A 13953-nucleotide genomic window follows, 5' to 3' on the forward strand; every position below is an offset into this window, starting at 1 on the left:
TCAGCAACTATGATTTCACCCAAACTGGATGATACTTTCAGGTAATGATCAGTACACTAAGCCCACTTGGTTCCCCAAATTTCGTTCTTCTATGTTGAAGCGTTCGTTTCCAGTAACAGTTTGAATTTTGGCGTTTCACTCTGTTTTCTCCTATATTGATAGACGTATTTGGAACTCTAAATCAAACACGGTTTGTGCTACCTTCTTCAAACTTGACACAGTAAAGCAGTTTCAAGTTCTAGCTCTATGTTCTGTTTCCTCTTGATGTAGCACTCAGCAGTGACTGAGGAGAAACACTTTCATTGAAAGGGGTTGCCAAGCTTCCCAAAATTGCGAGTCTCCAGAAATCTCAGCAACTATTTTTTAACCCAAACTGGATGATACTTTCAGGTAATGATCAGTACACTAAGCTCACTTGGTTCCCCAAATTTCGTTCTTTTATGTTGAAGCGTTCGCTTCCAGTAACTGTTTGAATTTTGGCGTTTCACTCTGTTTTCTCCTATACTGACAGATGTATTTGGAACTCTAAATCAAACACGGTTTGTGCTAGCTTCTTGAAACTTGACACAGTAAAGCAGTTTCACGTTCTATCTCTATGTTCTGTTTCCTCTGGATGTAGCCCTAAGCAGTGACTGGGGAGAAACACTTTCATTGAAAGGGGTTGCCAAGCTTCCAGAAATTACGAGTCTCCAGAAATCTCAGCAACTATGATTTCACCCAACCTGGATGATACTTTCAGGTAATGATCAGTACACTAAGCCCACTTGGTTCCCCAAATTTCGTTCTTCTATGTTGAAGCGTTCGTTTCCAGTAGCAGTTTGAATTTTGGCGTTTCACTCTGTTTTCTCCTATATTGATAGATGTATTTGGAACTCTAAATCAAACACGGTTTGTGCTAGCTTCTTGAAACTTGACACAGTAAAGCAGTTTTACGTTCTATCTCTATTTTCTCTTTCCTCTTGATGTAGCACTCAGCAGTGACTGAGGAGAAACACTTTCATTGAAAGGGGTTGCCAAGCTCCCCAAAATTGCGAGTCTCCAGAAATCTCAGCAACTATTTTTTCACCCAAACTGGATGTTACTTTCAGGTAATAATCAGTACACTAAGCTCACTTGGTTCCCCAAATTTCGTTCTTTTATGTTGAAGCGTTCGCTTCCAGTAACTGTTTGAATTTTGGCGTTTCACTCTGTTTTCTCCTATACTGACAGATGTATTTGGAACTCTAAATCAAACACGGTTTGTGCTAGCTTCTTGAAACTTGACACAGTAAAGCAGTTTCACGTTCTATCTCTATGTTCTGTTTCCTCTGGATGTAGCCCTAAGCAGTGACTGGGGAGAAATACTTTCATTGACAGGGGTTGCCAAGCTTCCAGAAATTACGAGTCTCCAGAAATCTCAGCAACTATGATTTCACCCAACCTGGATGATACTTTCAGGTAATGATCAGTACATTAAGCCCACTTGGTTCCCCAAATTTCGTTCTTCTATGTTGAAGTGTTCGTTTCCAGTAACAGTTTGAATTTTGGCGTTTCACTCTATTTTCTCCTATATTGATAGATGTATTTGGAACTCTAAATCAAACACGGTTTGTGCTACCTTCTTGAAACTTGACACAGTAAAGCAGTTTCAAGTTCTAGCTCTATATTCTGTTTCCTCTTGATGTAGCACTCAGCAGTGACTGAGGAGAAACACTTTCATTGAAAGGGGTTGCCAAGCTTCCCAAAATTGCGAGTCTCCAGAAATCTCAGCAACTATTTTTTAACCCAAACTGGATGATACTTTCAGGTAATGATCAGTACACTAAGCTCACTTGGTTCCCCAAATTACGTTCTTTTATGTTGAAGCGTTCGCTTCCAGTAACTGTTTGAATTTTGGCGTTTCACTCTGTTTTCTCCTATATTGATAGATGTATTTGGAACTCTAAACCAAACACGGTTTGTGCTAGCTTCTTGAAACTTGACACAGTAAAGCAGTTTCACGTTCTATCTCTATGTTTTGTTTCCTCTTGATGTAGCACTCAGCAGTGACTGAGGAGAAACACTTTCATTGAAAGGGGTTGCCAAGCGTCCCAAAATTGCGAGTCTCTAGAAATCTCAGCAAACAGTTTTTCACCCAAAGTGGATGATACTTTCAGGTAATGATCAGTACACTAAGCTCACTTGGTTACCCAAATTTCGTTCTTCTATGTTGAAGCGATCGTTTCCAGTAGCAGTTTGAATTTTGGCGTTTTACTCTGTTTTCTCCTATACTGACAGATGTATTTGGAACTCTAAATCAAACACGGTTTGTGCTAGATTCTTGAAACTTGACACAGTAAAGCAGTTTCACGTTCTATCTCTATGTTCTGTTTCCTCTGGATGTAGCCCTAAGCAGTGACTGGGGAGAAATACTTTCATTGACAGGGGTTGCCAGGCTTCCAGAAATTAAGAGTCTCCAGAAATCTCAGCAACTATGATTTCACCCAAACTGGATGATACTTTCAGGTAATAATCAGTACACTAAGCCCACTTGGTTCCCCAAATTTCGTTCTTCTATGTTGAAGCGTTCGTTTCCAGTAACAGTTTGAATTTTGGCGTTTCACTCTGTTTTCTCCTATATTGATAGATGTATTTGGAACTCTAAACCAAACACGGTTTGTGCTAGCTTCTTGAAACTTGAAACAGTAAAGCAGTTTCACGTTCTATCTCTATGTTCTGTTTCCTCTTGATGTAGCACTCAGCAGTGACTGAGGAGAAACACTTTCATTGAAAGGGGTTGCCAAGCTTCCCAAAATTGCGAGTCTCCAGAAATCTCAGCAACTATTTTTTCACCCAAACTGGATGATACTTTCAGGTAATGATCAGTACACTAAGCGCACTTGGTTCCCCAAATTTCGTTCTTTTATGTTGAAGCGTTCGCTTCCAGTAACTGTTTGAATTTTGGCGTTTCACTCTGTTTTCTCCTATACTGACAGATGTATTTGGAACTCTAAATCAAACACGGTTTGTGCTAGCTTCTTGAAACTTGACACAGTAAAGCAGTTTCACGTTCTATCTCTATGTTCTGTTTCCTCTGGATGTAGCCCTAAGCAGTGACTGGGGAGAAATACTTTCATTGACAGGGGTTGCCAAGCTTCCAGAAATTACGAGTCTCCAGAAATCTCAGCAACTATGATTTCACCCAACCTGGATGATACTTTCAGGTAATGATCAGTACACTAAGCCCACTTGTTTCCCCAAATTTCGTTCTTCTATGTTGAAGCGTTCGTTTCCAGTAACAGTTTGAATTTTGGCGTTTCGCTCTGTTTTCTCCTATATTGATAGATGTATTTGGAACTCTAAACCAAACACGGTTTGTGCTAGCTTCTTGAAACTTGACACAGTAAAGCAGTTTTACGTTCTATCTCTATGTTCTGTTTCCTCTTGATGTAGCACTCAGCAGTGACTGAGGAGAAACACTTTCATTGAAAGGGGTTGCCAAGCTTCCCAAAATTGCGAGTCTCCAGAAATCTCAGCAACTATTTTTTCACCCAAACTGGATGATACTTTCAGGTAATGATCAGTACAGTAAGCTCACTTGGTTCCCCAAATTTCGTTCTTTTATGTTGAAGCGTTCGCTTCCAGTAACTGTTTGAATTTTGGCGTTTCACTCTGTTTTCTCCTATACTGACAGATGTATTTGGAACTCTAAATCAAACACGGTTTGTGCTAGCTTCTTGAAACTTGACACAGTAAAGCAGTTTCACGTTCTATCTCTATGTTCTATTTCCTCTGGATGTAGCCCTAAGCAGTGACTGGGGAAAAATACTTTCATTGACAGGGGTTGCCAAGCTTCCAGAAATTATGAGTCTCCAGAAATCTCAGCAACTATGATTTCACCCAAACTGGATGATACTTTCAGGTAATGATCAGTACACTAAGCTCACTTGGTTCCCCAAATTTCGTTCTTTTATGTTGAAGCGTTCGCTTCCAGTAACTGTTTGAATTTTGGCGTTTCACTCTGTTTTCTCCTATACTGACAGATGTATTTGGAACTCTAAATCAAACACGGTTTGTGCTAGCTTCTTGAAACTTGACACAGTAAAGCAGTTTCACGTTCTATCTCTATGTTTTGTTTCCTCTTGATGTAGCACTCAGCAGTGACTGAGGAGAAACACTTTCATTGAAAGGGGTTGCCTAGCTTCCCAAAATTGCGAGTCTCTAGAAATCTCAGCAAACAGTTTTTCACCCAAAGTGGATGATACTTTCAGGTAATGATCAGTACACTAAGCTCACTTGGTTACCCAAATTTCGTTCTTCTATGTTGAAGCGTTCGTTTCCAGTAACAGTTTGAATTTTGGCGTTTTACTCTGTTTTCTCCTATATTGATAGATGTATTTGGAACTCTAAATCAAACACGGTTTGTGCTAGCTTCTTGAAACTTGACACAGTAAAGCACTTTCACGTTCTATCTCTATGTTCTGTTACCTCTTGCTGTAGCCCTAAGCAGTGACTGAGGAGAAACACTTTCATTGAAAGGGGTTGCCAAGCTTCCCAAAACTGCGAGTCTCCAGAAATCTCAGCAACTATTTTTTCACCCAAACTGGATGATACTTTCAGGTAATGATCAGTACACTAAGCCCACTTGGTTCCCCAAATTTCGTTCTTCTATGTTGAAGCGTTCGTTTCCAGAAACAGTTTGAATTTTGGCGTTTCACTCTGTTTTCTCCTATATTGATAGATGTATTTGGAACTCTAAACCAAACACGGTTTGTGCTAGCTTCTTGAAACTTGAAACAGTAAAGCAGTTTCACGTTCTATCTCTATGTTTTCTTTCCTCTTGATGTAGCACTTAGCAGTTACTGAGGAGAAACACTTTCATTGAAAGGGGTTGCCAAGCTTCCCAAAATTGCGAGTCTCTAGAAATCTCAGCAAACATTTTTGTATCCAACGTGGATGATACTTTCAGGTAATGGTCAGTACACTAAGCTCACTTCGTTCCCCAAATTTCGTTCTTCTATGTTGAAGCGTTCGTTTCCAGTAACCGTTTGAATTTTGGCGTTTCACTCTGTTTTCTCCTATATTGATAGATGTATTTGGAACTCTAAATCAAACACGGTTTGTGCTAGCTTCTTGAAACTTGACACAGTAAAGCAGTTTCAAGTTCTATCTCTATGTTCTGTTTTCTCTTGATGTAGCCCTAAGCAGTGACTGGGGAGAAACACTTTCATTGAAAGGGGTTGCCAAGCTTCCCAAAATTGCGAGTCTCCAGAAATCTCAGCAACTATTTTTTCACCCAAACTGGATGATACTTTCAGGTAATGATCAGTACACTGAGCCCACTTGGATCCCCAAATTTCGTTCTTCTATTTTGAAGCGTTCGTTTCCAGTAACAGTTTGAATTTTGGCCTTTCACTCTGTTTTCTCCTATATTGATAGATGTATTTGGAACTCTAAACCACACCCGGTTTGTGCTAGCTTCTTGAAACTTGACACAGTAAAGCAGTTTCACGTTCTATCTCTATGTTCTGTTTCCTCTTGATGTAGCACACAGCAGTGACTGAGGAGAAACACTTTCATTGAAAGGGGTTGCCTAGCTTCCAAAAATTACGATTCCCCAGAAATCTCAGCAACAATTTTTTCACCCAAACTGGATGATACTTTCAGGTAATGATGAGTACACTAAGCCCACTGGGTTCCCCAAATTTCGTTCTTCTATGTTGAAGCGTTCGTTTCCAGTAACAGTTTGAATTTTGGCGTTTCGCTCTGTTTTCTCCTATATTGATAGATGTATTTGCAACTCTAAACCAAACACGGTTTGTGCTAGCTTCTTGAAACTTGACACAATAAAGCAGTTTCAAGTTCTATCTCTATGTTCTGTTTCCTCTTGATGTAGCCCTAAGCAGTGACTGGGGAGAAACACTTACATTGAAAGGGGTTGCCAAGCTTCCAGAAATTACGAGTCTCCAGAAATCTCAGCAACTATGATTTCACCCAAACTGGATGATACTTTCAGGTAATGATCAGTACACTAAGCCCACTTGGTTCCCCAAATTTCGTTCTTCTATGTTGAAGCGTTCGTTTCCAGTAACAGTTTGAATTTTGGCATTTCACTCTGTTTTCTCCTACATTGATAGATGTATTTGGAACTCTAAATCAAACACGGTTTGTGCTACCTTCTTCAAACTTGACACAGTAAAGCAGTTTCAAGTTCTAGCTCTATGTTCTGTTTCCTCTTGATGTAGCACTCAGCAGTGACTGAGGAGAAACACTTTCATTGAAAGGGGTTGCCAAGCTTCCCAAAATTGCGAGTCTCCAGAAATCTCAGCAACTATTTTTTAACACAAACTGGATGATACTTTCAGGTAATGATCAGTACACTAAGCTCACTTGGTTCCCCAAATTTCGTTCTTTTATGTTGAAGCGTTCGCTTCCAGTAACTGTTTGAATTTTGGCGTTTCACTCTGTTTTCTCCTATACTGACAGATGTATTTGGAACTCTAAATCAAACACGGTTTGTGCTAGCTTCTTGAAACTTGACACAGTAAAGCAGTATCACGTTCTATCTCTATGTTCTGTTTCCTCTGGATGTAGCCCTAAGCAGTGACTGGGGAGAAACACTTTCATTGAAAGGGGTTGCCAAGCTTCCAGAAATTACGAGTCTCCAGAAATCTCAGCAACTATGATTTCACCCAACCTGGATGATACTTTCAGGTAATGATCAGTACACTAAGCCCACTTGTTTCCCCAAATTTCGTTCTTCTATGTTGAAGCGTTCGTTTCCAGTAACAGTTTGAATTTTGGCGTTTCACTCTGTTTTCTCCTATATTGATAGACGTATTTGGAACTCTAAATCAAACACGGTTTGTGCTACCTTCTTCAAACTTGACACAGTAAAGCAGTTTCAAGTTCTAGCTCTATGTTCTGTTTCCTCTTGATGTAGCACTCAGCAGTGACTGAGGAGAAACACTTTCATTGAAAGGGGTTGCCAAGCTTCCCAAAATTGCGAGTCTCCAGAAATCTCAGCAACTATTTTTTCACCCAAACTGGATGATACTTTCAGGTAATGATCAGTACACTAAGCTCACTTGGTTCCCCAAATTTCGTTCTTTTATGTTGAAGCGTTCGCTTCCAGTAACTGTTTGAATTTTGGCGTTTCACTCTGTTTTCTCCTATACTGACAGATGTATTTGGAACTCTAAATCAAACACGGTTTGTGCTACCTTCTTGAAACTTGACACAGTAAAGCAGTATCACGTTCTATCTCTATGTTCTGTTTCCTCTGGATGTAGCCCTAAGCAGTGACTGGGGAGAAACACTTTCATTGAAAGGGGTTGCCAAGCTTCCAGAAATTACGAGTCTCCAGAAATCTCAGCAACTATGATTTCACCCAACCTGGATGATACTTTCAGGTAATGATCAGTACACTAAGCCCACTTGTTTCCCCAAATTTCGTTCTTCTATGTTGAAGCGTTCGTTTCCAGTAACAGTTTGAATTTTGGCGTTTCACTCTATTTTCTCCTATATTGATAGATGTATTTGGAACTCTAAACCAAACACGGTTTGTGCTAGCTTCTTGAAACTTGACACAGTACAGCAGTTTTACGTTCTATCTCTATGTTCTGTTTCCTCTTGATGTAGCACTCAGCAGTGACTGAGGAGAAACACTTTCATTGAAAGGGGTTGCCAAGCTTCCCAAAATTGCGAGTCTCCAGAAATCTCAGCAACTATTTTTTCACCCAAACTGGATGATACTTTCAGGTAATGATCAGTACACTAAGCTCACTTGGTTCCCCAAATTTCGTTCTTTTATGTTGAAGCGTTCGCTTCCAGTAACTGTTTGAATTTTGGCGTTTCACTCTGTTTTCTCCTATACTGACAGATGTATTTGGAACTCTAAATCAAACACGGTTTGTGCTAGCTTCTTGAAACTTGACACAGTAAAGCAGTTTCACGTTCTATCTCTATGTTCTATTTCCTCTGGATGTAGCCCTAAGCAGTGACTGGGGAAAAATACTTTCATTGACAGTGGTTGCCAAGCTTCCAGAAATTACGAGTCTCCAGAAATCTCAGCAACTATGATTTCACCCAAACTGGATGATACTTTCAGGTAATGATCAGTACACTAAGCTCACTTGGTTCCCCAAATTTCGTTCTTTTATGTTGAAGCGTTCGCTTCCAGTAACTGTTTGAATTTTGGCGTTTCACTCTGTTTTCTCCTATACTGACAGATGTATTTGGAACTCTAAATCAAACACGCTTTGTGCTAGCTTCTTGAAACTTGACACAGTAAAGCAGTTTCACGTTCTATCTCTATGTTTTGTTTCCTCTTGATGTAGCACTCAGCAGTGACTGAGGAGAAACACTTTCATTGAAAGGGGTTGCCTAGCTTCCCAAAATTGCGAGTCTCTAGAAATCTCAGCAAACAGTTTTTCACCCAAAGTGGATGATACTTTCAGGTAATGATCAGTACAATAAGCTCAATTGGTTACCCAAATTTCGTTCTTCTATGTTGAAGCGTTCGTTTCCAGTAACTGTTTAAATTTTGGCGTTTTACTCTGTTTTCTCCTATATTGATAGATGTATTTGGAACTCTAAATCAAACACGGTTTGTGCTAGCTTCTTGAAACTTGACAAAATAAAGCAGTTTCAAGTTCTATCTCTATGTTCTGTCTCCTCTTGATGTAGCCCTAAGCAGTGACTGGGGAGAAACACTTTCATTGAAAGGGGTTGCCAAGCTTCCAAAAATTACGAGTCTCCAGAAATCTCAGCAACTATTTTTTCACCCAAACTGGATGATACTTTCAGGTAATGATCAGTACACTAAGCTCACTTGGTTCCCCAAATTTCGTTCTTTTATGTTGAAGCGTTCGCTTCCAGTAACTGTTTGAATTTTGGCGTTTCACTCTGTTTTCTCCTATACTGACAGATGTATTTGGAACTCTAAATCAAACACGGTTTGTGCTAGCTTCTTGAAACTTGACACAGTTAAGCAGTTTCACGTTCTATCTCTATATTCTGTTTCCTCTTGCTGTAGCCCTAAGCAGTGACTGAGGAGAAACACTTTCATTGAAAGGGGTTGCCAAGCTTCCCAAAATTGCGAGTCTCCAGAAATCTCAGCAACTATTTTTTAACCCAAACTGGATGATACTTTCAGGTAATGATCAGTACACTAAGCTCACTTGGTTCCCCAAATTTCGTTCTTTTATGTTGAAGCGTTCGCTTCCAGTAACTGTTTGAATTTTGGCGTTTCACTCTGTTTTCTCCTATATTGATAGATGTATTTGGAACTCTAAACCAAACACGGTTTGTGCTAGCTTCTTGAAACTTGAAACAGTAAAGCAGTTTCACGTTCTAGCTCTATGTTTTCTTTCCTCTTGATGTAGCACTCAGCAGTGACTGAGGAGAAACACTTTCATTGAAAGGGGTTGCCAAGCTTCCCAAAATTGCGAGTCTCTAGAAATCTCAGCAAACATTTTTGTACCCAACGTGGATGATACTTTCAGGTAATGATCAGTACACTAAGCTCACTTTGTTCCCCAAATTTTGTTCTTCTATGTTGAAGCGTTCGTTTCCAGTAAGAGTTTGAATTTTGGCGTTTCACTCTATTTTCTCCTATATTGATAGATGTATTTGGAACTCTAAATCAAACACGGTTTGTGCTAGCTTCTTGAAACGTGACACAGTAAAGCAGTTTCAAGTTCTATCTCTATGTTCTGTTTTCTCTTGATGTGGCCCTAAGCAGTGACTGGGGAGAAACACTTTCATTGAAAGGGGTTGCCAAGCTTCCCAAAATTGCGAGTCTCCAGAAATCTCAGCAACTATTTTTTCACCCAAACTGGATGATACTTTCAGGTAATGATCAGTACACTGAGCCCACTTGGATCCCCAAATTTCGTTCTTCTATGTTGAAGCGTTCGTTTCCAGTAACAGTTTGAATTTTGGCCTTTCACTCTGTTTTCTCCTATATTGATAGATGTATTTGGAACTCTAAACCACACCCGGTTTGTGCTAGCTTCTTCAAACTTGACACAGTAAAGCAGTTTCACGTTCTATCTCTATGTTCTGTTTCCTCTTGATGTAGCACACAGCAGTGACTGAGGAGAAACACTTTCATTGAAAGGGGTTGCCATGCTTCCAGAAATTACGATTCCCCAGAAATCTCAGCAACTATTTTTTCACCTTAACTGGATGATACTTTCAGGTAATGATGAGTACACTAAGCCCATTGGGTTCCCCAAATTTCGTTGTTCTATGTTGAAGCGTTCGTTTCCAGTAACAGTTTGAATTTTGGCGTTTCGCTCTGTTTTCTCCTATATTGATAGATGTATTTGCAACTCTAAACCAAACACGGTTTGTGCTAGCTTCTTGAAACTTGACACAATAAAGCAGTTTCAAGTTCTATCTCTATGTTCTGTTTCCTCTTGATGTAGCCCTAAGCAGTGACTGGGGAGAAACACTTACATTGAAAGGGGTTGCCAACCTTCCAGAAATTACGAGTATCCAGAAATCTCAGCAACTATGATTTCACCCAAACTGGATGATACTTTCAGGAAATGATCAGTACACTAAGCCCACTTGGTTCCCCAAATTTCGTTCTTCTATGTTGAAGCGTTCGTTTCCAGTAACAGTTTGAATTTTGGCGTTTCACTCTGTTTTCTCCTATATTGATAGACGTATTTGGAACTCTAAATCAAACACGGTTTGTGCTACCTTCTTCAAACTTGACACAGTAAAGCAGTTTCAAGTTCTAGCTCTATGTTCTGTTTCCTCTTGATGTAGCACTCAGCAGTGACTGAGGAGAAACACTTTCATTGAAAGGGGTTGCCAAGCTTCCAGAAATTACGAGTCTCCAGAAATCTCAGCAACTATGATTTCACCCAACCTGGATGATACTTTCAGGTAATGATCAGTACACTAAGCCCACTTGGTTCCCCAAATTTCGTTCTTCTATGTTGAAGCGTTCGTTTCCAGTAACAGTTTGAATTTTGGCGTTTCACTCTGTTTTCTCCTATATTGATAGATGTATTTGGAACTCTAAATCAAACACGGTTTGTGCTAGCTTCTTGAAACTTGACACAGTAAAGCAGTTTTACGTTCTATCTCTATTTTCTCTTTCCTCTTGATGTAGCACTCAGCAGTGACTGAGGAGAAACACTTTCATTGAAAGGGGTTGCCAAGCTCCCCAAAATTGCGAGTCTCCAGAAATCTCAGCAACAATTTTTTCACCCAAACTGGATGTTACTTTCAGGTAATAATCAGTACACTAAGCTCACTTGGTTCCCCAAATTACGTTCTTTTATGTTGAAGCGTTCGCTTCCAGTAACTGTATGAATTTTGGCGTTTCACTCTGTTTTCCCCTATATTGATAGATGTATTTGGAACTCTAAACCACACCCGGTTTGTGCTAGCTTCTTGAAACTTGACACAGTAACGCAGTTTCACGTTCTATCTCTATGTTCTGTTTCCTCTTGATGTAGCACACAGCAGTGACTGAGGAGAAACACTTTCATTGAAAGGGGTTGCCAAGCTTCCAAAAATTACGATTCCCCAGAAATCTCAGCAACTATTTTTTCACCCAAACTGGATGATACTTTCAGGTAATGATGAGTACACTAAGCTCACTTGGTTCCCCAAATTTCGTTCTTTTATGTTGAAGCGTTCGCTTCCAGTAACTGTTTGAATTTTGGCGTTTCACTCTGTTTTCTCCTATACTGACAGATGTATTTGGAACTCTAAATCAAACACGGTTTGTGCTAGCTTCTTGAAACTTGACAAAATAAAGCAGTTTCAAGTTCTATCTCTATGTTCTGTCTCCTCTTGATGTAGCCCTAAGCAGTGACTGGGGAGAAACACTTTCATTGAAAGGGGTTGCCAAGCTTCCAAAAATTACGAGTCTCCAGAAATCTCAGCAACTATTTTTTCACCCAAACTGGATGATACTTTCAGGTAATGATCAGTACACTAAGCTCACTTGGTTCCCCAAATTTCGTTCTTTTATGTTGAAGCGTTCGCTTCCAGTAACTGTTTGAATTTTGGCGTTTCACTCTGTTTTCTCCTATACTGACAGATGTATTTGGAACTCTAAATCAAACACGGTTTGTGCTAGCTTCTTGAAACTTGACACAGTTAAGCAGTTTCACGTTCTATCTCTATATTCTGTTTCCTCTTGCTGTAGCCCTAAGCAGTGACTGAGGAGAAACACTTTCATTGAAAGGGGTTGCCAAGCTTCCCAAAATTGCGAGTCTCCAGAAATCTCAGCAACTATTTTTTAACCCAAACTGGATGATACTTTCAGGTAATGATCAGTACACTAAGCTCACTTGGTTCCCCAAATTTCGTTCTTTTATGTTGAAGCGTTCGCTTCCAGTAACTGTTTGAATTTTGGCGTTTCACTCTGTTTTCTCCTATATTGATAGATGTATTTGGAACTCTAAACCAAACACGGTTTGTGCTAGCTTCTTGAAACTTGAAACAGTAAAGCAGTTTCACGTTCTAGCTCTATGTTTTCTTTCCTCTTGATGTAGCACTCAGCAGTGACTGAGGAGAAACACTTTCATTGAAAGGGGTTGCCAAGCTTCCCAAAATTGCGAGTCTCTAGAAATCTCAGCAAACATTTTTGTACCCAACGTGGATGATACTTTCAGGTAATGATCAGTACACTAAGCTCACTTTGTTCCCCAAATTTTGTTCTTCTATGTTGAAGCGTTCGTTTCCAGTAAGAGTTTGAATTTTGGCGTTTCACTCTATTTTCTCCTATATTGATAGATGTATTTGGAACTCTAAATCAAACACGGTTTGTGCTAGCTTCTTGAAACGTGACACAGTAAAGCAGTTTCAAGTTCTATCTCTATGTTCTGTTTTCTCTTGATGTGGCCCTAAGCAGTGACTGGGGAGAAACACTTTCATTGAAAGGGGTTGCCAAGCTTCCCAAAATTGCGAGTCTCCAGAAATCTCAGCAACTATTTTTTCACCCAAACTGGATGATACTTTCAGGTAATGATCAGTACACTGAGCCCACTTGGATCCCCAAATTTCGTTCTTCTATGTTGAAGCGTTCGTTTCCAGTAACAGTTTGAATTTTGGCCTTTCACTCTGTTTTCTCCTATATTGATAGATGTATTTGGAACTCTAAACCACACCCGGTTTGTGCTAGCTTCTTCAAACTTGACACAGTAAAGCAGTTTCACGTTCTATCTCTATGTTCTGTTTCCTCTTGATGTAGCACACAGCAGTGACTGAGGAGAAACACTTTCATTGAAAGGGGTTGCCATGCTTCCAGAAATTACGATTCCCCAGAAATCTCAGCAACTATTTTTTCACCTTAACTGGATGATACTTTCAGGTAATGATGAGTACACTAAGCCCATTGGGTTCCCCAAATTTCGTTGTTCTATGTTGAAGCGTTCGTTTCCAGTAACAGTTTGAATTTTGGCGTTTCGCTCTGTTTTCTCCTATATTGATAGATGTATTTGCAACTCTAAACCAAACACGGTTTGTGCTAGCTTCTTGAAACTTGACACAATAAAGCAGTTTCAAGTTCTATCTCTATGTTCTGTTTCCTCTTGATGTAGCCCTAAGCAGTGACTGGGGAGAAACACTTACATTGAAAGGGGTTGCCAACCTTCCAGAAATTACGAGTATCCAGAAATCTCAGCAACTATGATTTCACCCAAACTGGATGATACTTTCAGGAAATGATCAGTACACTAAGCCCACTTGGTTCCCCAAATTTCGTTCTTCTATGTTGAAGCGTTCGTTTCCAGTAACAGTTTGAATTTTGGCGTTTCACTCTGTTTTCTCCTATATTGATAGACGTATTTGGAACTCTAAATCAAACACGGTTTGTGCTACCTTCTTCAAACTTGACACAGTAAAGCAGTTTCAAGTTCTAGCTCTATGTTCTGTTTCCTCTTGATGTAGCACTCAGCAGTGACTGAGGAGAAACACTTTCATTGAAAGGGGTTGCCAAGCTTCCAGAAATTACGAGTCTCC

This window comes from Spermophilus citellus, assembly GCF_964194105.1.
Source record: "Spermophilus citellus genome assembly, chromosome: 1".
Taxonomy (NCBI): Eukaryota; Metazoa; Chordata; class Mammalia; order Rodentia; family Sciuridae; genus Spermophilus; species Spermophilus citellus.